Source organism: Vanessa tameamea, chromosome 22 (genome assembly GCF_037043105.1).
Source record: "Vanessa tameamea isolate UH-Manoa-2023 chromosome 22, ilVanTame1 primary haplotype, whole genome shotgun sequence".
Taxonomy (NCBI): Eukaryota; Metazoa; Arthropoda; class Insecta; order Lepidoptera; family Nymphalidae; genus Vanessa; species Vanessa tameamea.
This window is the reverse complement of record NC_087330.1, coordinates 8,865,917-8,892,560: the sequence shown is the minus strand read 5'-3', so window position 1 is coordinate 8,892,560 and position 26,644 is coordinate 8,865,917. Positions and strand designations below refer to the sequence as shown.

The window sequence follows — 26,644 nt, the reverse complement described above, 5'->3', positions numbered from 1 at the left end:
TTTATCTATTTTATGTAAGATAAGTTATTCATAAATGATTCAAGCCTGTGTCGGACTATATATGTGTTAGAGAAGCGTTGCCCTAATTACACGAAACATTGTTGTTTATGAGGCCGACTACATTGTTATTTATGTGGATAATTGCAATAATTTAAAGTGTACCTCAAACTTTCTATTTATAAAACATATTCTTCGATGATTCTGATACGGAGCTTTGGATGTTATGAAAAGTTAATACGGGAAAAAATTAACTAAACAAAGTAACAGTCTGTAACTGCCACTGCTGGGCTAAGGTTACCTCTCTTTTTTAAGAGAGGACGTTTCTTTTTATTTGCTGGTAGCGCTTTGTTCAAACTCGCCTGTATATCAACCACATAATCATCAGATATTCTACCGCCAAACCGCAATACTAAGTATTATTGTGTTTCGGCTTGAAGGCTGAGTGAGCCATTGTATATAATTACATAAGAAATTATAACATAACATTTTATAGCTCCAAGGTTTGCGCGTTGGCTGTCTGAGGAATGGTTATTATTTCTTATAGTGCCAATGTCTAGAGGCGTTAGTGAGCACTTACACCAGGTGACATTATAAAAATAAACGCTACTCCAATGCGAGTTGGTGGATAAACGTGCCACACGTTGCTGTTCATCTGACACATACAAATTTCAGTAATTGTATTGAAGTCGATATGTGCAGCAAACAATTTTACTGGTGGTTTCACGTTTGATCTGAGTCTCGTCTACTCATCAATTAATTTTCGCCAGTTAATATGTTTAAATCTCATATGAAAACATTGATAAATAAGGTATACTACTCGATCAAAGATTGATGACGATAAAAAACGTTTTTCATTTTGGATAAATAATACTTTGATTTATATTAATCTGGAATATTTTGTCTGCAAATAAATGTATTTAAAATCAAATAATGTGTATACCGTAAATAATATTCGTTGTTAAATATCAAAATTATGTTTTCTATTTAAATATTTTACAGAATGTATACTAGAAACCAGTAGTATGTTTAGTATAAAAGTATATTCAGTATATTTGGAAGCCGGGGCGAGTCGTTAGTTGTATGATATAAATACGCTGGTGATATATACGTTATTCTCTTAATGATTAAATTAATGTTATTAATTAATTTGTTTCAGGTGTCTATCCAGCTCATGTCTGCACTATAAATAATTAATGTGAGTTATTTCGCATTATATAATATGCGGTATGTCTTGAAAGCCGGTCCAACATGACGAGGGTCAATAACCTCTCGATTACATCGAAGATAATTTTCTATGATATATTTATTTATCGGATTATGAGAGACGGAATAGAGAGTGTGCCTGTGTTTACGCACATACTTGTGCACTGTATTATGTTCCGCACATTTGGCTGGAATTCCTTGAGAATGGCTGAATGACCAAAATTGATTAGATGACGTCATTATTTGCCGACGGCGTAAACTTACAACACAAAGAGCTTGAAAAAGTTATTGCAGAAAGATCAGTGTTAGACTTAGAAATAACCTAACCATAGGATATCGGAAAACAAAACTACGGTTTCCGTAACCGATTCTGATAAAAATATTGTTTATTACGATTTGGTTCGTTGGTTGGTCGTTGTACTTAAAGAGAGTAGGTAAATGTTTTCTAAGGCTATATGTTTTAATTCTGTGATTATATAGTTAAAATAGCTGCGGACGACACTAGTTAGTTGACTCTCGCGGCTTAACTCGCACTTTACGATCATCAGATCTAAGGTATAAAAAGTAGCCAATTTCCTTCCTTGAAGTTCAATTTTGCTTTATATCAAATTTCATCAAATTAAGTTCAGTAGTTTGAAAGTGTAACGGAGAGACAGAGTTATTTTCGCATTTATGATATTAGTATAGATACCAAATATATAAAGCCTACAATTAAAGTTTCGTATGTTTCTCGTCCGAAACAATCAGTTTTCCGAAATAATTTCGCATTCTTAATCGTATCTGAAACCGGTAAAATATTATTAATATATCCGTATTTATCCATAACATCCCTGCTTAGAATGTAGGACAATGAACTTAAAGATGTCTCAATAGCTTATAAAATATATACTCATATATACTAAATAATATTAATTCTTATCAGTGTTTGAATGCAAGAAAAACTATAAACCTGGATTATATATTCTCCTGGATTTACCGAGATAACAAACATTTGAACAGTAAAAACGTCAAATCAAATCGGCAAATATTATTAATTTCTGACATCACCAGTACTTCAAACCGTCACGGACGCAGTCCTGCATATGGTATAACCCGGTCACTTAGAATACAATAGCATTGTTTGTGGACTTAGCTCTTATGAAATACACTTTAATATACCGAACGGAATGAACGACTGAATGAGTCTATTGATGCGATAAATAGTTGAATTTACCCAACCATGAATGGTGTACTTAAGGATTGTATTACCATTCGCCTTATGCGCGTTATATAAAATTTGTATCCTACCAAATATATTTATGTATGTATATATTACTAGCTTCCTTCTTACGGTTAGAGTGATGATTTTATCTTGTGCTGTTTTTTATAAACATTCGCAATTCGGGTTATTCTGTAGCAACAAACTCGAATGTCACCGCAGAACACTCATGTGAAATGTCACTGATGTGATATTGACTATAATAATTTAAAAAATTATAGGATACACGTATCGAAATGGCGTATCATTGTAAGTCAGCTGTCAACATTTCACGAGTGAGATACGAAGATGAATCCTTACAGAAACGTACTTCAGATCTTATTTTTAAAAATCGATATTTGTCTACGTATAGGTATTAAAAGTTTAAAATTAATATGGCATTTAGTTTGATAAAGATTAATGCTTTTGTGACCCATAAATTGAACTAAATTGCCGGTAAAAAAAAAAAATAACAAGATCTTATACGTAAATTAAAATTGGTTTGAACGTCTTTTTGGGTGTGTGGTTATAATCTAACTGTAATATCGACCGTAACACTCGATAAACTCCTGATAGTCTAATCCTTTAATAGTCCATCAAAGCCACCTGAAATCTGAACATGCCAATTGTCTATTGAAGATATATGATGTTATTTAAGATTTATAAATCTATACTAATATTATAAATGTGACAGTAACTCTGTCTGTCTGTCCGTCTGTCGCTATTTCACTACCAAACCAATGATCAACCAAACTCAATTTGATGAAATTTGCAATAAAGCAAACTAGAACTCCAAGGAAGGACATAGGCTACTTTTTTTGCCTAACACATGACAACCCCCCAAACCAACCTCCTAAAACGCGAGCAGACAACGCGACAGCTAGTCTTTTATAGTATATAGTTTCGGTATCTGTCATCATAGATCTATTCAATTCAATATCAGTCATCAAATCGTATTAATACTTTTATTGTACTCGAATACCTTCAGTAATATTACAGAAAAGGTCGAACTTTATACCTAAAACCTTCACTAGCAATTATTTTTAGAAGTCCAGTTGCTAAACACGACGATACAATAGCTTGATTTTCCTTTGAATAGAATTTATTTCAAACGTAAAATGAGTTGTCAAAATACTTCTTTTGCAGTGTTAATTAAATGGAAAAATTATTTTCGTTTATTTAATTACAGCACAAAACTCCAAAACGGAATAAAATTTTAATTCTCTTTGAAAGTTATTCAATGTTTCTAAAGTTGTGGTTTTCGTTGTTTAAATATACATATGTTTGGATATGGAGTTAGTATCTGTCGAAATTTTATAAAGGACTAGCGGTTGCAAGCGGCTTTGCTCGCATGGAAATTGATTATTAATAATTTAACAGACTAATATAAAATATCACGTTAATTTAAGACCTCTTTGTATACCACATTTGTGGTACAACTTTCGTGGGTTAGGTCCACCAGACTGCTTGTAAAGCTGACTCTCGAACTCTTTAGAACTTTCCATGCGAAAAATAGTCTTCTCTTAGGTCTACTCAGTCAGTCAGTTAGGACTTGTTATTTTATATGTATATGTAGATAAGTAATTATTTCATTGGTGGTTAAGATTAATATTTAATTTCTTTCCGGTTCTTCTCGGTAGAATCTACATTTCAAACGAAAATTTCGAAGTGCTTTTAAGAATCTATTTTAATAAAGCACTATTATTATTACATACGAATAGCGTAATGTATTTAAATATATTCACTTTGTATTTATTATGTATGTATGTATTCCGATGAGCATGTTCAGACTTTTATACGTTCGAGAAGTAACGCCTTCACCGCCAAGATATCGTCAAACGTTTTATATACTTATACCATAAGCCCTAACGTTTCCTCTTGAGCGCACTCTATTACTTTCAATGCACTGTTCAATGGAAGCGCTACAAAGTTCTAAGAAAAATCGGTCATGAGTGAAAAAATAAACCGAAAATTTCATCACCATCATGCGAAAATTAACTTTAACTCAAAGCTTTAAGGTTGATTTTTAATAGCAGCCGAACAAAACCCTTCAAATTCCACAGGTCAAGAAGACCTATTATAGAATTTATAAGGAATTTCCTAATTTCCCAAAAACTAACATAGCGGTCACGTCTGACGTGTAAGGGTTGGATCGACATGTGGTTTTCAAAGGGTTGGAAGTGCCCCTGGATATCGGATGACCATATTCTTACTACAGCTGTCGTTTGTAATAACTGGCATTTTATTTGACGTATTGAAACGATTTTTATTGAAAATAACATCGCCTGTTTTGGATTGTAAAAGTTTTGTTCGGAGGATTAATCAAGCGTCAGATTTTTTATTGCAACTATTCACGCTGCAGTAAATGGCTACGAAATTATTTTTCATTTATTGGTTTTAAACTTAAGGTGAGCCGAGATGGCCCAGTGGTTAGAACGAGTGCATCTTAACCGATGATTGCGGGTACAAACACAGGCAAGCACCACTGAGTTTTTATGTGCTTAATTTGTGTTTATACCTAATTCATCTCTTACTCGGCGGTGAAGGAAAACATCGTGAGGAAATCTGCATGTGTCTAATTTCAACGAAATTCTGCCACATGTGTATTCCACCAACCCGCATTGGAGCAGCGTGGTGGAATATGCTCCATACCTTCTCCTCAAAGGGAGAGGAGATCTTAGCCCAGCAGTGGGCAGTTAACAGGCTGTTAATGTAATGTAAAATTAAGGTTGATTCTGTTTCATAATATACTAATATAATATCTAAATATTATAAAATATATAATCTTATGTAGTTTTTTTTATAAAACTTTACAAAAGATCGCGACTCGAACCCAGACTAGCATTGCTGAATTGAATGTACAATTTATGTTTAAAATTCATTTCGTGATCGACGGCAAAGGAAACATTGTGACGGAATCTGCATGTGTCTAATTTCAATGATATTCGGTCACAATATCCACCGACTCGTATTAGAAAAGTGTGGTGGAATTCTCTCCAAACCGGGAAAGGAGACCTTAGCCCAACATTGGACACGTACAGGCCATTACGATAAGTACGTTAGGTGTACTTACATTAGTTTAAACGTTTCTTTTGCCATGATATTATAATCTAACCGTATAATATCGACCATAATGCTCCTTGTTATAGTCCTGAAAGCCAAATCTTCTAATGCAGAAATAGATCAATATGGCCCTTTACAGCATGTAATTTAAATGAATATTTTCGAAGATATTACAGATTTAAAACGCAGGGATATAGCGGCTTGTATTCTCTAATGACTGAAACGTTGTAAGACATTCTGTAGTAGATTTAGTATAAAAGTTAGATTTAATATTAAGTATATTAAGAAACCGGAGCGAGTCGCTAATATACAATAATACATCAACAATTTCACACGTCAAAGTTTGACGAACGGTATAAATTGAAGATTCGCACGTGTCAGCAGCGAAATAATCTGTGCGAATGATTGGCGCAAATAACGGCCAATAAAAATATTAAAACATAAAACGAGAGGTACCGGGGGATACCCGGTTAGAACGGAGTTGCTTTCGTTATATATTATATAACAGATATTGATATTATTGAATAATATATATATATTTAACAATCTAGCTATCATTACATATTATGAACTTACGATTAAAAAACAAAACATTTAACTTTTTTCAATTGGGTATAAGCCAATACGATACTTCAACTGTAATATTAAAAATGACAAAGATATACTCGTACATAGGTCTCATTCATGCGTTAGAAGTTGATTCGACCTTGGGGAGTCGATGACCTGTAATTGAGCCGATGAAGACAGCGAGTTTCTCTATTCACCCATCACAAGGCAATATAGGACATTTGCTAGCGCACCACATCTCTTAGAGAAAGACTAGTGTTACTTTTTTATGACGTTGTTAGATGGACTGACAAATTCGCTTAATTGTTAGCGGTTATCACTACACATACACAATTACACTGCAAAATATATGAATCATTCCTCATTTTACGAATACGCAACCAGCCTTGCGAACTAAGATGTTATGTTCCTTCTGCCTGTACACTGGTTCACTCTTCAAACTGACACAACAATACTAAGTAAGCAGATTGACCTGAAACATATCAAAGAAATGTTACCGCGCTAATGACAAACATGTATTTAATAGCATTCATATTACAGTTTATCACTTAAATAGCAATAGGGGTTGTGCATTTACCACATTTATAATCCTGTGTGTCCCGACTTAAACGCCTCAATCCTCTTTGACAAATTCGTTGTTTAGATGTTTCGAAATATCCCCAGTATTAGTGACGTCATTGGTATATAATCGCTAGTCTGCTCTAGATGTTTACATTTCGATTTATAATAATGTATATTTGTGTTGTATTGTAATTATTTATCAATTACGTGTTATCAAATCGTACATACTATAATATTCAACTATAAATTATTCATTTATATCTCAATAACGCTGTTCGAAAAACAGCTCGATTGTAATAGAAAACCTAGTTTTACAAATATGAAACATAATCGAAAAATAAATTCAGGATTGATATTCTTAAAAGATAAGGCAGATGCTAGATAGCCTTTAGGTTTTGCTCGATGGTTTATGTGACAATCATTGTATGAACACGAGGAGGAAATCTCATAACACCTAGTTTCCGACTTCGCAGACTTAATACAGCCTTCCTGGAGCACTGTATTTGTTTCTACAATAAAATTCTTTTAGCTATTTTTAACTTGGCCTATTGAAAAAATTATAGCTTATGTCAAAAAAACATTAATAAATAAGGCATAAAAGCATGGACTAAGTATTTATAGACTTTTGGTCAGGATATATAAAAATATAATTGTTGTTTACTGAGGTACTCCGTAATTAAAATGGTGGAGAAGAACTACTGAGTTTCTTGCTGGATCTTGTCGCTAGAATCTATATTCCGAACCGGTACATTTAATTCAATAATGTAACATGGTGATTTAAAAGCCTACTTCAATAAAGAATATTTAGATTTTGATTTCTTATCATAAATCAAATCGATATCCTTTATTTAACAAAGAATCGTTACACTTACTTATTGATTGCCAAATTAATCACTAGCACTATATTTTGAATCAATCAAAATAACATTATTAGATAAAAAAGCTAGCCCACATATATGATAGAAAAATGCTCGTGAAATACCATTAATTTAGCGGTTAAATTGAGACGATCCTGAATTTTTATTTTTACCACTCTAATTTTTACCGGCTAGGTCAAGAGCTCTCTACTAAAACGCGATCTCAATTTAATATTTCCGGTGGCTTCCCACTGTTAACTGAAGGTTTTTTTTATTTTTTATTTTACACGAATATTATATTCATTCATTCGCTTTTCATTGGTAAATTGTCCGTAACGATAAATGATCGAAAATGAATCGATATCCTTTAACCAATCGGTAGTTATTTATTTTGAAGATCGCAAGCAAAGTTGCATTTATTGTGTTCCGGTTTGAAGGTTCAGTTAGACAGTGTAACTACAGGCACAAGGGACATAAGATTTTAGTTCCCAAGGTTGGTGGCGTATTGGCGATGTAAGGAATGGTTAATATTTCTTACAGCGCCGTTGTCTATGGGCGATGGTAACCTACCATCAGATAGTCCTTATGCTCGTCCGCCCACGTTATAATAAAACAAAAACTAAACTGCAACAATTATTATACTCATTTCTAATCGATTTTGATAAAGTGAAAATCTGTTAGTAGAATTGACCCCTGGATATTGCACACAGAATACACATTAAAACTTCCTGTTTCTCGTGATTCTGTCCATCAATTGGGTTTTGGGGTAATTCCTGTAATTTATACGCCTACAATCTTATGTAGGTAATCTTGATCACAAGGTCGATGTCAAATTTTACAAAGATAAGTAGGTACAGTAGTGTTCAAGTAATAGATAAAAAAATTGGTTTCCTATTTATACTAATAGTAAAGATATAAAAGTGTGTGTTGATTTATCTATTTAAATTTAATCGACTTCAATACCGATACACAATGGTTGCAGTGGAAACTTCTGCAATATAGTATACGTCCTGCGTAGTTCGCTGCTCTCCCTTAAGGCGGGCCGCCGTGATCAAAATCGGTCAGTACGATAACATTTTAACATCGTGATCAACCAAGTTTTCAGATAAGATTTGATAAACGAGTGTAAGATATATTTTGATTTTAAAACATTGTGTGCAACGTAAAGTCAATGTTGTTTGTTTTTTTTTTTAATTTAATTTGATATACGTACTTATATCAGAATTGTGATAAAGATCAGCTTGCACCGTAATAATTTACGCAACATACGCTGCGTAGGCAACGTGTATAATTTGCATTCGGCCCCCGTCAGCGAGTCGTTGTGATAAATCGTAGCGACACGCCGTGCCGCCCCGGCTTCTTCCGTTCCGTCTGGCGTGCCAGTTCCGGGGGCTGGGGTTACACGTTTATTTCTGTCTGCTTATCGACATGAAAAAAAATGTTTAAACGTTTCCTTCATCACCTACTTTCATGTCTAGATTAGAATCAAAATACATTAAAATAAACCTAGAATTTTACTTGGAGGTAAGGGTTTGTGCAAGCCCCTCTGGATAGGGACCAGCCACTCATCAGATACTCTACTGCAAACAGTAGTATTCAGTTTAAAGAGTGAGTGAGCCAGTGTAACTACAGGCAATAGGGACTTACCATCAAGTGGCCCATTTGCTCGTCAGCATACCTATATTATAAAAAATACGACTTAAATAGACATTAAAATGTTGACTTTAAGAAACATATTGAACATAAATCTAAATAATTATATATAGATGTACTGCATAGTAAAGTAAAAATAACAACCTGTATATGCTCCAATTCTGGTCAAAGGCCATAATTTTATCCGACAAACGTATCTTTCGTCACAATGTTTTCCTTCGAACGTAAGATGTGCTTACGCGTTCTCCAGCCGCACAACCTCAATTCACTTCATAACAAACAAAACTATTTACCAATTGTATCACGCCACACTAGCTGACTAAGAATACCCATACTTCTACAATACTTAGGCTCACGTGACTTACCACTGCCACTTACCATCAGGTAATCAGATTCGTTACCGTAAAAACATATTGACCCTCAATAATAAAGTCAGATTCAATAGAAATATTAGCTTTACGTAAATTATTTGATTCGTGTGTACAAATACCAGAGTGATTTTTAATGCTGCACGCTAAAAGCTTTCCGAAACCTACTAAAGTACACCTAACAACTAACAAACAAGCCGTGCACCTATAGGCCTTACTGCACGCGATTTTAAGGCTAGTTTCCTATGAATAATGAATTTACACTCGACCGTGGATAAGTATATACACGGTCCGATGCACGACAGAACCAAATGGAATTTTAACAGGCAATCAAACGCAAGGCCGTACGTTATCATCGGAATCGTGGCGATCGCGTGACATATACGTTATCCACGATGAAATAATTATGCCTCGGACAATGGAGGTCACGGGTCTCCAAGTTAAACGTAATTCTGATCAATCGCAGGACGAGTGAACCCAAACCAACAAGTTTGACATTTAATTGACGCGATACAATTGGTCAAAATCACATGATTGAATAATCTATGATATTAATTATGGTTTCGCGAAAAAATTACCTTTCGGTTGCCGGCGAAGTTGTTATCGGAACTATGGAACTTATATAAAAGTGCATATAAATTGTATAGTTCTGTAAATTAGTGTGATCATGAAGTTTCTAGTAACATGGCATTGCTGTTTGTTTGTTTTTCGATTGCAATAAAATAAAGGTGGAGCAAGTGTGTTCGTAATTTATGTGATCTTTTTACTCCCACTGTCTATTGGACTAGAAGAATCCGGCAGTCTGCCAGATACAGTATAAATTAGCAAACGTTTCGTATCTAGAAGATGGAGTGTTCACCATCTTTTTTTTTTGTCATATGTACATTCGGGTCAAATTCTATAGCATGAACCAAATCGGCATACACTGACGTAATACGTCAATATGACGGTGTTATTCCGTATTATCAACGAACATAACTCACTAGTCATTAAGAAAGCAATTGCGGTATTTAGTTCATAATTTGACTTTTGAACTTCGAATCGTTAAATGATGCCCGCATTTGAGATTAGACGTTCAATGGAGTCGAATTTAGCGAGGCGATTTATAATCTATTTTCGATCTTATGAAATATGTTCAAAGCTGTCATCTTTAGTTATGGATGTATGTCCGTTTGCGAACATTTCTGCAATATTTCAATCTTCTATATTAATGTGACTGTGCTATGACTGTAAAAGTTCAAATTTTTGGTATATTTGTGGCTGAATAGAATAAGATCGCAGTCAATAATAATATTCATTTCGAAGAATTTGTAGTTCCTTTAGGTAAGGTAATGGTTACTATTTGCCATAATATCTTAAATCATATGAAAAGATTTAACGTAACAGATATAACCTAAATAAATATACTTAAATCTGGTTACGTTTTTATTGTTAGTTTATTAAAGTTACAATCACATACATGAGGTGAGCTAACCCATTGGTTATAGACGGCCGTAACTGGAGTTTTAGTGGATAATAATCTCATATTACCTGGCTTCTACCCCAAGGACTATAGAACTACATTACGAGGTAGCTTAAATACCATTAAACTGTTGATGAATAAATTTTAAATCTGCAAAAGGCAATGAACGAAACTATATCGCGTCTTTAATGGGATTAACTTGTTACTCTAGGCTCGGAAGTTATTAAGCCCGTGAAGTTAAACAGGAGGCTATAACCGGGTCGCGGTAACGTTGTTGCAATACTTTAGTGACGCGGTTAGGTATTTTCATTATTCTGCACCCGAATATTAGCCTTGCAGCGGACGATCTATTCATACAATGTGCGTCACTCGATACCGTTATAGGTATTAAAATCGAGCTGTTACGAACGCACGCAATTTGCGTAGATATTCACCAGGGATATCTTTTCGACATAAAACTGTTTTTTTTTTAATACGAAGTAAAATGTAAAGTTAGGAACATAACCAAGGTGACAGATAAGTAACGACTAGGTAAGGAATGTGAAATAGGGATGGACGGGACATACGAGGCGAATAAAAGCAGAGAGATGGATTAAGAAACAGAATAGTACCCCAGAAATGGAGACAGGAAATACAGATATAAAGGTGGAAGGATCTCCTTAAGAGGATGGTGAACAGCAATGGTCAGAAATAAGTGGAAGGTATTAGAGGAGGCTTATATTACGAAGCAACCTGACCTGATTGGTGATAATTAACTTAAATGCTTAACATACATAATACATATACGAGTACATACATATATTGCTTACAAATATATTTAAATAAAAAAATAAGTTTAGTACAAAACGTATGTAAACAAATAAAATACAGGTAATTTATAAAGCTTGCAATGGCGGCTGTATGTCTAGGGAAGGATTAAATCGTGCATCGTGTGCATTTACAATTATTAACTTAAATAAGGATTAAAATTCATAATCCATTAAATTTTGGAAATAATAAATAAAATCATGATTACATTCGTTTTAATACCTCGCACCGTATATACGTTGATAATGATTAAAATAATTATCCTACACATTCATTCTGTGTGTGCACATTACGTGTCACAAAATAAGAAGGGCCACTTCCAAGTACATGGTCCCGTCGCCAACAGACATTGGCACTAAGAAATATTAATCAAACCGTATATCGCTAATGCGTCACAAATCTTGGAACTAAGTTGTTATGTCCCTAGTGTCTAATGTAGGTTTGCTTACCCTAAATACCGATATACGGCTACTGTTTGGTGTTTGAATATGTGATGATTGGGTACCCAGACAGGCTTGCACAAAGCGACCAAGCAGGAAATATCTTTGTATACATACATATTTATCTGATTTAGATCTAGTTTTTATTAAAAACAAGCTATACGTCGTGGCTTGAGATGAGTACAATAAGATTCTATATACAATTTTTTGAAGAACACATACGAAAAGAAAAATCTTGTATTTTTTCCGTCTAGTCAAGTTGAAATTCTCTGCTTTTCTCTACTATAATATACTTATGTAATACATATAAACCTTCGTCTTAAATCACTGTATTAATGTACATTTGTGGATTATAAATTCTATTTAAAATTAATTTACAAACATTTGTTGACTTAAGCGCCACCTGTGCTAAGCTTCTAAAGGTCACTTTGCTTTCCACGCGAACCGGAAGATAAATGATAAACTACGGCAACATTTTCTTTGCACCTGTTTCTTGAGTTTTGATAAGACTAAATTATGTAAACTATTAAGTCCGCTTATAATTTTTTTTAATTTTTTTTTTTGGCGAACTCCTTGGTCAAGTAGTTTGTACGCCGGTTTTCTTGGATACGCCACTCCGAAGTCCCGGGTTCGATTCCCGGCCGAGTCGATGTAGAAAGAGTTCATTAGTTTTCTATGTTGTCTTGGGTCTGGGTGTTTGTGGTACCGTCGTTACTTCTGATTTTCCATAACACGAGTGCTTTAGCTACTTACATCGGGATCAGAGTAATGTATGTGATGTTGTCCAATAAAAAAAAAACTTATAAGTTCTTAATAATTTCTTAATAATTTAATTCTGTACTATTTAATACTGTGATTTTAGATAGTATGTCAAGATATGTGTATTCTCGCGATTAACTTCTATATCAAAGTGATATTTCTATTTATGAATTATTGCTTAAATTACGGCATTGCTACTGATATTAGGTACCCCCCCGGGCCTGTAATCTATTACTAGTAAAAATAAGCTATGACTAAAACACACAACATAAATCAGAATGTATTGAAACACAAGCGAGCTGGATTCAATAATGTTTTAGCAAACTATCCCACTTCGGATATTCCTCCAGTTATCGATAATAGCTTAATACTATTGACTGTGCTCACTTGGGGGGTAATAAGTGAAGTTCCAACGGAAGTGAACCCGATTGCTTGGGTATTATTTTAATTTTATATTTAGTTGCAAAATTTTAGCTGCATACGAACCAGTTCATAGTTTCACTTAGTGTTTCGATTTAAATATTATTTTGCTGGATAAATATCGTCAATTCTTGTTTTCATTTACTTAATCTATATTTATTTCCTATGATGATATAATAACCGTATGACAGATACGAAAGATAATGAGCTCCTATTAATGTTCTATGCAAATTGTATCCAGGTAATAAATATTTGGAATTATTATTAAATAATTATCGTCCGCGGCTTCGCTCTTTTTAGAGCTTGTCGTCTGGTATAAAAAGTCTATGTGATTTTTGGTTCATGCTTGCTTCATACCGAAGTTCATCAAGTTCAGTTCAGTCGTTTGTCAGTGAAAGAATAAAGACAGATAAACAGAGTCAATTTCGTATTTATAATTTTAAAAATTATCTAGGCAAAAGTTCTACTACTTACAGGTAGTAACACCATGAATAAGAAGTTTAATAATTTTTTTAACTATTATTTAATAAATAATAATTAATAAAACAAATAAGATAAACCACAAAATTAGAATTAAGCACAAATAAACAAGCACAAATATATTATATTGTATTTGAATAGCGTTTAAAATTATGAACATTTATTACCTTACTCTAAATTCCATTCTTGGCCGTTAAGCTTTAAATTGTGCCAATAGACAACAGATTATCTCTCAAATGTCACTTAGGATTAAGTTGCGAAGCCACGCATTTGCTGATTTTGAAGTATCAATAGATTTCAAGACAATTCAGTATTATAGCTCGCGTAACATCACCAGATCAAATATGGTACATTTAAAAGCGCCTTGTTAATATTGCATATGCTTTACAATTAATATTAACGACCTCCGTGGTCGAGTAGTGTGTACAACGATTTTCATGGGTACACCACGTCCCGGGTTCGATTCCCAGATAGAAAATTCATTATCCATAACACAAGTGCTTTAGCTACTTACGTAGAGATCAGAGTCATGTATTTGATGTTGTCCAATATTTATTTATTTACTTTAAAAAATATATATATATATTTGAATCTTTGATTATTAATATAGATAGATTGTCAAATCGGAGAACGCTTCGAAAAAAATTTGGCCAATAGGTGATCATAAAGTAGACGTTAAGTATGTCAAGCGTTGCTGTCACGCACACCAAGATATTAAGTTCATTTGTTTTAGTTTTTTGTAGTGCGATCTTCATATGTAAATTATCTAAGACTAAGATTTTAATGCATTACATATCAGTGATTATATCGTCGATTCAATAGTAGTTTTTAATCATTTTTCGTATAGATTGTCGAACCGAATTTCGGCAATAGCTATCTAACTTGGGAATAAGTTATAACAGTTCTGCGAGTTCAACTAACACAGGTGCACGATCTTATTCAAGAGCGAGGAATAGTTCTCCACTCTCATAATCAAATGAAAGCCAATCCGGCAGGATAGAACACATTTGTGAGACCACCTTCCTAACTCTTTGAACTGGGAATTATAATGCAGAAAATATTAAAAACTTATGATTGGTCCTGCCAACTATTAGAACCTATATACTAGACAAATGAGGCAGTAAAATAAAATATACGGGAAAAATATCGATGCTATTACGTATGCATCTTGTACTGTAATGGGAGAAGTTGCTGATCGGGTAACTTCGCCTGATTGGTCTTGAATTATTTTAATCCTGTTCGTTACAAACTTAATTTGAAGTTAGAGGAAAAGTTGTGGGAATTTATCGAGCAGTCGGATAACGGCGTCTTCTTTTTCTAATTAAAGCGCTGTTGTAATTTTCTGCGATTATATTTTAAATTCAATTAAAAAAAAAATTGATGCTAAATGTATGATTTATGGTCTTTGTGTATTTTAATTTGTGTGTAAGTTTGTCTTTGAATTTAATTTGACGATTATTAACAATTTAAAAAAAAAACTTTGTAGAATTACGCATAAAAAAAAAAACATTAAATATATAAATAATTCGTGGGTAATCAAGTCTTGAAATTAGTGTACAAACAACAAAACATGTACCGAGGTTATATAATGGTATGAATGTAATTACGTAACGATACTACAGGATAAAGTAACAGAGCGTCCATTAGCGTTTATATATCTTTATTACTGTAGTTTAATCTAATTATACTTTTATATATAAGTATGTTTACGAACAGGTTTTGGTAATTATAAAGACCTAAGTAGTTTTAGAGTCGTGATGGCAATGATTAAAACACACGATCTTAACCGACGATTGTGGATTCAAATCCAGGTAGTCACCACCGAATGGTATATACGGTGGTGGAAAACATCGTGAGGAAACCTGCACGTGTCGGTTGAAAATCTGTCACACGAGTGATATGGATGACATATTTCTTACAGCGCGTGTGTCAATGGGCAGTACAATAACATTTACAGCCTGTAAATTTCCCACTGCTGGGCTAAGGCCTTCTCTCCCTTTGAGGAGAAGGTTTGGAGCATATTCCACCACGCTGCTCTAATGCAGGTTGGTGGAATACACATGTGGCAGAATTTCGCTGAAATTAAACACATGCAGGTTTCCTCACGATGTTTTACTTCTCCGCCGAGCATGAGATGAAGTATAAACACCAATTGAGCACATGACAATTCAGTGGTGCTTGCCTGGGTTTGAACCCGAAATCATCGGTTAAGATGCACGCGTTCCAACCACTGTGCCATTTCGGCTCAATGGGCACTGATGACCACTTATCATTAGATGGCTTATGTGCTCCTCCGCCGATCTTTTTTATAAAAAAGAATTCAAGGTTAATATTTGGTTTATCTACAAAAATATTCGAAAGATAGCTCACCGTGAAAATGAAATCGAACAAAGCATTGTAAACACAACAGTAAGTTAAGCTTTGGGCTTCATCTGTTTTCAAGACGTATTTCCCCTAAATAGATTATAGTATTACCTTCAATACTTAGCAGTAAATAATCCAGTTACAACGAAGATAAACCGAAATCCATTGGATTAAAACTGACTATGCCTAAAACTAACCAGAAACGAAGATTTGTCGCGTTTTATTCGCAGTCGATTAATTTTTAGTATTTCAGTAATATCTCGTTATTTAATTGTATAATTTTTAAGGTTACTATTGAAGACCCAGCTTCAAGTAATCAGGAACGTCAAATAATTAACAATGTTTAATATAGTTTACAATATTTATTTTTCTAGTTTTTGTTACAATCATCCATTTTCTTCCGTCTTTCAAACCGGATTAACAATTCCCATGTCAAATTCAAAAATATTCTTCCTCTACTTTTATTTATAAAAATGTCCAACCAAAAAGTATTCATTACATTTATATAATTCTGTCGTTGAATGTAACTCAATGGCTGGAAGCTATACAACCTTTAATGATTATTTATAAATATAAATAATATTTTATATAAAATAATTTATAGGCTTACACTATGTAATAACATCATATGATTCCAAGGTTTGTGACTAAGAGAAAACCGGCGAAGTGCGATGCGGAATTGCGCACAAAGGGTTCCGTTCAATTATTTATAAAAACGGCAAATCATGTCTCTTTGGGAATCTCACATAAATATTTGTTTTTTTTTTATTTAATTATTTAGTTTCAAAGTGAATAAATAACTAAATATATTGTGAATATTTCAAGCGTACTCCTGTTGTTATCAATATCGGGCAAAAACGACCAAAAATATCACGTTTGTTGTATGTGAGTTCCGTTAAACATTTTTTTTGTAGTATTTGATGTTATAGCAGCGAAATAAATACATCATATGCCTTTGTAGGCATCGAGTTCTTTTATTATTGAAGTATTTTTGATAATTATTGGAAACGAAGCGAATGATGACTGAATTAACAAGAAGATTATACTAGTAACCATTATTGATAACCATTTCTTTCGAGATTCTTGATAATTATTCATAAACAATATACACTAATCCCTTGTGTTAAAGTACAATTACGCTTGACACTGTGTTAAATGGCGACTTCCTTCGATATAAAGGAATTTTAGTTCTGTACTTAGTATTATTATAGTCTGTGTTTAAGATCTATTGTTATACTCTTATAACAAACGTCTATCTATAATACTCTGTAAATTCTTAAACAAAATTGTTTCCATAGATAAGATTAGCCCAGTCCGATGCTAGAGGTCACCTCGCTTAATAAAATGATTGTAAAATGACAAGGCCTCTAATTACTAAAGCCCGTAAGACGGGTACCTTCCGGCTAAATACCGTCAAAATTATTCAGAGGTCACTATAAGCCTGAACACAATTATTAAAGGTACGATATCTAAAAGCAAATTCATCTTACGACATTAATCATTGTCTTGTCAGTGATCGTTTTAGTTAGATTAAATTGAAAAATCAATGAATTCTATTAAAATTAACGTAATCTTGTTTACTAACTTTAAATAGTTTAAACATATATAACCCACCTGTTATTATACCGAAATACTTACACACGTTCGTTGGTGATAGGTTGGCTTTGTGCAAGCCATTATTCATTACATATTATACCATCAAACAGCAAGGTTTGAAACGTGAGTGAGCCAGTATAACAACAGGCACAAGGGACATAACATCTTAGTTCCCAAGGTTGGTCGCATTGGTGATGTTTGGAATGTTCAATATTTCTTACAATAATAATTCGTCAAAATATATTGAGATATAACATTTATCTCGTGCTTATCGTAAGGAAGTTTGTATTTGTCAGATGAACGTCTGACGCGTGTGGTACATAACTCGCATTGGAGTTGCGTCGTTGAATGCACGTACAATATAAAAAAATGAGATGGTAATGTGCCCCTCTTACATATTAGTAATATAAAACTCCTATACACGCATTGCTCTCAATATTATTAAAATTTTCATAAAAATTTAAGCGGCAAACATCTTCGGAATCCGAAAATCTTCCGAAATGTTTTTATGCAACAACGCCGGTCGACGGCACGCCGTTGCTATGACAACGTAATTTCCCCTAATCCCCTCTATTTTAGAGCTCGATCCCCTATTAAAAACCCCTGTACAGCGCCCCATATTGCAAATACACTGATATTCAATTATCACCTTTATACATACGGGTGTAGGTGTTAAGTTGTATGATGTGATTATTCTACCTCCCTACTGTCCATTATTCGTCAGCTGTCTCGAGACCATCTATCACACCGTGCTGAGCGTCAAATTAAATAAGACGTTTTAGTTCGTTAGTGTCAAATGCGTTTACTGGGAATCAATTTTAGTTTAATTTAAAGATAAATATCTCAGAAGATGTATTATGAATGGCAACACTAGTTGTCGTAAAAAAATAATCTCTTTTACGTTAACATTTGTCTTTTAATAGCATCATAGGTTATTAAAATAATTATTTATAGGTGAGGCAAATTGAGTTTCGTGCTGTTTTTCTAGGTAGAATGTATTTTTGGAGCCGTGTGGTAGCTTTAATATTTTATTGAATGCTGCACCATTACGATTCGAAAGTGTCTATTATAGCCTACTTCATAAAGTACCTAATATTTTCATTTTGGTAAAAAATTACATATATTATGAAAGTAAGTGCAATCAGTACGTATAAATAAAATAGTTTTTAGTTGTAAAACAGTTTTTTCCAGTCCTTTGTACACTCGTATATATAATAATTAACCTTTTAATATAACTCATTCAAAAGTGCCTGTAAAAGCTTTGATTGGCTTACTTGACAAGCCAAAAAATATGAATAGTAGAATCGATTGTTTTAAAATTATTAATTACTTTTCTATTTATTTAATAGGATTATAAATAAATTATTTTTCATATAAAATTGAAAAGAAATGAAAAAAATACAATTGAGATGAAATATTTTTATCTGAGCTATGAAAAATTATTTAAAAGGTAATACAGTCTCATTGGTATCGTATGCGTATGAAGTCGTTACAATAAAAAGGGCATCACGGGAACAAAAGACGCTAATTGCCATTGTAAACATTTATTTAAAAAAGAAATTGTGTTACTACCCGCATAGAGTTACAGTCGCGTATTATGCGTAGCGTAAACTTAAGTTATTCTTTAGAAGTCTTTGTTTTCAGTTTATTTTATTACTTTGCTTTATCACACAGCTTAACAGGGGTAAATTGGTTAATATATTTTTATATGAAAATTTAGAGATAATGTGTTCTTTATATTGTTAATTGAAACCGTAATAGCTTGGTACATAGATCAGCCTGCACCAAGGGTCTGAGCCGACCCCTTGAGCTGTTCTAGTCCCACAAGTTTTATGCTTAGCTACCAAAAAGAAATATTATTAGTTTCTTGAAAACTGTCACTGGGAGTTAACTAAACGCAAAACAAAAAAAAATGGGTAAAGAAAATATATGAACTATAAAATTATTTTATCAAATAATTTATTTCACTTGGTAACCTCTTTGAATGAATTAAACCTTTTTGATATATTTTAAAGTGATTCTATTTTGGTTATAACATTTTGGTATTTGATTTAAACGCAAAATAAAATAACCTCAAATTTTTCGACTAACGGACAAAAAATATTACTTTAAATTTATGAAGAGTGTAAAATCGTGTTAATTCTTGCTTGAAACGAACAACATACCCCAAGAAATGTTTGTGCAAATTGGAATCTACGAACGTCTTTTAAAGTTAAGCTCAAGTAGCCAATGAACTATGTAAGTGCTTATATTCTATTGAACACGTTATAATATGCTCAAAATATACTTACAAATAAAAATAATAATTGTATTTGTAATATTTGTTTTGTTATGGTAATAATTATCGTGACCGTCTGATATACGGCCAAGATTGCGTCCAAGTATTTCTATAAAAATACGCCCTTGCATATTCGAAGTAAACAAACGGTGCTCCGTGATGGGTTCTTTGCATGCAATATACAGATAGAAAACCTTTATATATATTTATGTATATGTACACTATTGTTCACCATGCAACATAAAGCAACCCTGAACTCTATACAAATTTCATCTTATTAGTATCGTATGGTTTGCTTTGGTGTGCGAAAATACCAATTGTTCAATGTTAAAACTACACAAGGGACTGAAATTTATTTATTCTGTTATTAAACGTATTGAAACTGTTATGCATAGTCAAAATAAGCTTACATTGATTATTAAATTAAAATATCATTACATTATGTATGTGGTTACATCATCGTAACTGTAACTGAAACTGTCGGACATCCGCAATGAAATTCTATCCGTAACCGTTTTCGAAACCGATACAAAAATATTTAGTATAATTATGTTTTTGCATTGCTATACTTGAAGAGAAAAGCTAATTGTATTTTAAAGCTATTTGTTTTTTTTTCTGTGATTATACGCAATACTAAGTATACATTATAGCTTACAAATTGAATCAAATTGATATCTTGTAATTTTTTTGTTTTATAATTTCTAAATAATCTTTTATCCGTAACTGAAACTATCAGAAACAATCGGATAATCCGACATAATTTCGTATCCGTAACCGTATCTGAAACCGGTAAAATATTATTCATATATCCGTAACCATATCCAGATCCGAAATTACCTATCCATAACATCCCTTCGAAATGTAGATGTAGCACAGAACCGGCTAGAAATTCAGTACCCAGTTATTTTTTTCAGACATTAAATTACATATTTTAATTATATAGAATTGAGTCTATAAATCCCATTTTCTTTCTCTAGACTAACATATTGCAGTATAATACGATAAAAAAAGACGGCGATAAAACTTACTAAGCATTTCATTTCGGCGCTAAAACACCCCCGTGTATATTAATAAAACAGCCTTCATTTCTTTCTAGACTTTAATATCTTTTTCAATATTTCCAAAACAGTTGGGGCTTAATCTTATTCATGGTATGATTAACTGGATTATTTTGTTTTTTATTTGCTTGTATGACAATGTATTATAGTATATATTGTCTGTGGTTGTAGTGGTTCGTGTGAATTTTGACGCACACATTGAAATGGTTTAGTATAAATAGTAAACACATGCAATATAACCTAACCTAACCGGAGTACAAAAGAGGGATCTGAAAATACACACAAGGACGGACCAGGTTCAAAGTTCAAACCGTGTTTAGAACAGAACCATCTTTAATATACCAAACAATAATGTTTAGCAGAAATAGAATTATACGATGATTAGTAACTATTCACATTCTCATAATGAATATATTTATTTAAAAAAGAAGTATAGGTGAGTATACCACCCATGCATTTTAACGTTTTGTTTTACAACCTATTTAATGTTACTTGTCTGAATTCGAACACACAAGCTTCAACCTAGAATATATCTTAACTTGAGTTATTTTAGAATATAGTATATTTATTATAAATATTCAATAAATACATCTTCTGACAGACAGTAAACAGATAGTCTGTCTGTCAGAATATGTACAGTACAATGAGTGCGAGTACGTTGACGGTGACGCGACGAGTACCTGTTGCTGAATGAAATGAAACTTACGTCCTTTTAAATTCAAGACTCCAGCAACCACTATATGAAACACGTGTACTTAAATTTAATAATTCTCATTCATTTAATTATATTGAAATAGTTTGTTTTATAATCTTTGATATTTGAATTTATTATATTATTATTATACTAGCTGAATCTGCGGCCTTATCTACAAACGATCACCCCAAATGTTATCCCCTCGAGGGGTGAATTTAGAGTATTCTATGTTCTTTCCCGGGATTCAAACTATCTCTATACCAAAATTCATCTAAATCGGTTCAGCGGTTAAAGCGAAAGAGGTAACAGACAGAGATACTTTCGCATTTTTAATATTAGTATAGATATGTCCTTACAATGTAGAATGATCTCGAAATCGTAAGGAATAATTGTGGAGGAAAACGTTTATTCAAAATGAGACGCAAAACGAATATCCGTTATCAAATGGAAGACGCCGTTCCATTTTCAAATATTAGTCCTCATTAAGTATACCAAGTGTCAATTAGTATATTTTATCTGTAATGAGTGCATTAATTTGTACAAGCTGTTATCCACTTTGTTCAATATTAGCTGACCTAAAAATCTGACCGTAAATTTTATGACATAGGATCTATTCAAATTGGTCGAGTTATTGGCTTACTTGACATCTTATCTTGGTCGCCTTATAATGTCTTTTCGTGTACTTAACTTTCCATTACAATACATTTTGTACTCAACTGTCTAGATAGTCGCGAACAAATTACAGACACTTTAAATTTTCTCTCACACATACATATGTATAGTTTCTTTGTAACATATTCCCGTGTCTCCAACTCTACGGTTGGTTACGGTAGATGAAGATGAAATCCACTAGCTACTACATATTTATATTATCATAATATAGAGACATTTGTAAATGTTAACCAACAAAAGAACTTACTATTATTTCTTTTTATTTATTGTACATATTTCGTATTTACAAACTAGCATCACCAAATTTGACACAGTTGGTTGAATACACGTATATATAGTCGTATCGGTTTTTCCGAACCGATGCGACTTGGGAACCTTCAAGAAAAGAGCGTACTCTTTCCTGAAAGGCCGGCAACGCACCTGCAAGGCCCCCGGTGTTGCAGATGTCCATGGGCGGTGGTATACACTTTCCATCGGGTGAGCCTCCTGCTCGTTTGCCACCTATAACATAAAAAAAAAATACATAGTACAACACAATAAAAGACTGTCTCGTCGGTATAGTCACTAGTGGTTAGACATAAGGCTGTAGATTCCTAGGATCTGGTTCAAACCCCATGTCGGGCTTAAAAGCTATTGGGTTTTTGTATAGAATTTCTCAGTAACAGACAGACAGACAGACAGACAGACAGAGTGTCGAAGTTGGAAGTGTATACATTCTCGTACCTCGGAAAGCACGTAAAACCGTGTCAAGTGCTCCTGTGTTGTGCCCACAGTTTATTGTTACTAGATTGAAGAAATATTCTTCGATCCATTTGTAAGAAAACATCGCCTTCCAGCAACTGGTTGTTTTTACAAGCTTTTACAAACTTAACTGGTTATTAAGTTATGTATATGAATTATTGTTAATGTTTTATTTTATTCCATTAATTTGTTTGTTATACTCAACTATAAATATTTTCACGTAGCGACAGTGTCTCGTCCAAACACACTAATTCTGGACTCCACTAAACCAAGCAACCTACGCAGTACCTTGATACAAATTAATTCTGATTGAGATATCTATATTTGGTCCCCCTATATTATATATTTATATTACTCGTAATTATACGTATGGTCTAAGTTACATCAAAGATCGTGATCAAAGAAAAATACTTAATATTTCTTAGTACTCGTGCTAGCGGAAGTCAAAATTTAAATCCTTATTCAATACAGAAGCAATATACTTGCTTATAAGTGATGGCCCAGTGGTTACAGCCAAGCCAGTATAAAGTCGCGGCAATAATTGCTGAATTAATGTCCTTAAATTGTATTTATAATTCATCTCGTTATTTTTCAAAAAACTAATACCGTTTTAAAAAGTTAAATCGCAATCCGTCAAAAAAGTCATCGCGATTTTATCCAAAAAATTTAGTATATTTTTGAACATCTAAAATTAAGGTAATCAAGAAAATCTAATTTTACCTAAGATGTTTCTGTAAATGAAGATATTTTTTCATACTCTAGTCATTGGAAATGGTACTTTGCGGTACTACTACCAGCAAACGGCAACTAGTACCAGCCGGCAGTAATTAACAATTGTTTTAAAATTAATGAACGATCTGAAACAGCTACAGTTCTCATCAATTAGGGCAGCACGTGAAATTGATGGCTAACGTCCTCTCAGAATAGGTAGCAAGCGTCCGGAGATAAGATGGTAATATATTTAACGACACATTGCCATTATCATTATTTTCTGTATCCATCTGTGGCTGCCGAGCGATCGTGGGTAGGCGGACGAGGAGAACTAAAACCACGTGTTTGAAGGTTTAACATTATAACAGTACAATCAGCACTTTTGATATTATAATAAAATAACGACGCTCCACCAGGCACGTCTTGCTTACGACAAATGCAAATGCATCACACAAAAGAGCCTGAAGTTGCGTCAGAGTGAAGAAACGTCAAACCGCACTATATCCAATTTTACTGTCAAAAATGTCATTATTACTCTTTTTCGTTTCTTGACACTCTTAAAACACAGTGGCCCGTCATATTTATATACGAGGAGCTATGTCCGATTAAATCCTGATAGTTTAGATGTAGAGATAGCCGTATATAGGCAGATAACTCGTTTATATGTATGTATGAATGTACGCGTGTACTGGTACGTAATTTGTAAAAGAAATTATTTTCAAGTAAAAAAATCCATATACATATCTTGTATTTTTATAGCGTATATAAAAGCCGATTTTTGTCCCAGTGATTAGGAGACGATGGCTGCACATAAAAAGTCGTTTATGGTCTCATTTTGAAAAGGTCCAGTCATAGATCATGCAGAAAAAAAAGAAGATTCTTGATTGCAATTTATGAAATTGTTATGATTTAACAAAGAACTAACCTTAGAGAGAGGAAAAAGTTACTAGCCGGTTAAAATATAAAAAAAAAAACAAATGAAAAACAGGCGAAGCACTACGATATACGCCAAATGTAGGTGAATGACTAGCAGTTCACAACGAAATTAGTTCAAAATTAAATCGGTCATAGGTTTCAAAATTTCTAAAAAATCTATTGAATAAATGCGAAGATTGGCGACCCACTAGTTCAAGATAATGTTCGGAAAAGAAAATATCCGTCAAATACCTGAAAAAACTTTTTCGGGGTCAGTACCCGCGGGTTCAACCCAGTGGTTGAACCCAGGTCCCAGGTCGGACCGATGAAATGTTATTGTGTTTTTATGTCATAAGAATCATATCCTTAGTAACGACTCGAAGTCTGAACGTTGGATTTGCGTATACTCTTGTGCCTCGGAAAACAGGTAATACCTTTGGACCTCCATCTGATTTTTTTATGGTCATGTTGGATTTACCGTCCTATTGGATTATGAAAGCGAGGGATTAGAGAGTGCACCTATGTTTGCACACACACACACACACACACACTTGTGCACTATAATATGTCTCGTACAGTTGGCTAGTCTCCCAAAATCAGTACGACAGTTTTATTATAATAAAAAAAAATACGTTGAAGTAATGGTTAGGTCAATACATTATAAGGTCATTGATATTTAAATATATACAGTACAAATACTTTTAGAATCGATGTTACTCAAAGCTAAACAAGCTAGTCTATTTAGATTAAAAACCAATCTTATCTTATCAGGCAGTAGCTAGCTGGTCTCCCTTGAGATTAGCCGCCCTAACCGAAATCGGTCAGGATGACATCATAAATAGGCAAATACAATCGATTTTGTCATTTTTGTTGTTTAGTAACTTGAACTTTAGTGCCATCAATAAAATTTGGAACAAACAAAAATTTGGGCCAAAGAGTAGAAAAAATATTTCCGGTATTAGGTAAATCTGAAGTACAATATGAAGGCGGTACTACAATTACAAACATCATCATCAGGTATTAAAGCGTGGATATAGGTGAAATCGCTTCATTTGAATTACATTAATTTCCTTTTGCTCGGTAATTTTGATTTGTATGTATAGCATTTCCTCTTCTCCAAAAAGATAAAAGATAAGAATGAATAGAAATAAATCGTGATGCCCTTTTGCTTATAAAACAGCGCGGACGAGTGTGATGAACACACTTGTGGCACTTTTCACCTTCACATTACAGAGCATAGAGAGTTTGAGGTTCTGTAGCATGTTTATCGGTAACGTTCAATCAAGCAAACTCAAAAACTATTTTCAGTAAGTATATTCTTTACCGTAATTATTTTTTTTTAATTTGAAATTTAATTATCTTGTTGATATTTCAAGACAAAAATGGATTTTTACCCTTAAAACAAACTCCATTTAAAGCGAGAAGTAAGGTTGAATTAATGCTACAGTTTTAATTTCTATATGAACTGTGTCATTGTTTTAGTTGTTGTTTCAATTTTATGACTCCTTTCTGAGTCTTGGTACGCAACTTACTAAACTAAATTAGAAGTATTTAATTAAAAGTGAACCTAATAAAACACTTCATAAGAACTAGTTTTGAACGCACCGACGAATGTTCGTGTTTTTGATTAATAACATTGACTGATTAGTTCGGTTGAGGGGAATCGATGACACGTGATTTATTATACAGGATATTTCTTTCGTAATATAGATGTCCTGCAATTTATTGATACGCTATA

The 26,644-nt window shown here is 33.2% G+C and overlaps 1 protein-coding gene across 2 annotated transcripts in view; it reads left to right on the top strand.

Annotated features, from left to right (window-relative positions):
- The window catches only part of LOC113400675 (uncharacterized), a 163,282-nt gene that overhangs the window by 48,233 nt on the left and 88,405 nt on the right, over window positions 1-26,644 (top strand). The window contains exon 2 of one of the 2 annotated variants that reach the window (XM_026640323.2): window positions 1,157-1,195. The exons of the other annotated variant lie outside the window; for it this stretch is intronic. The gene's annotated coding sequence lies outside the window, so the exon portion shown is untranslated. The remainder of the gene's footprint in view (window positions 1-1,156; window positions 1,196-26,644) is intronic. 2 annotated transcript variants of the gene reach the window in all.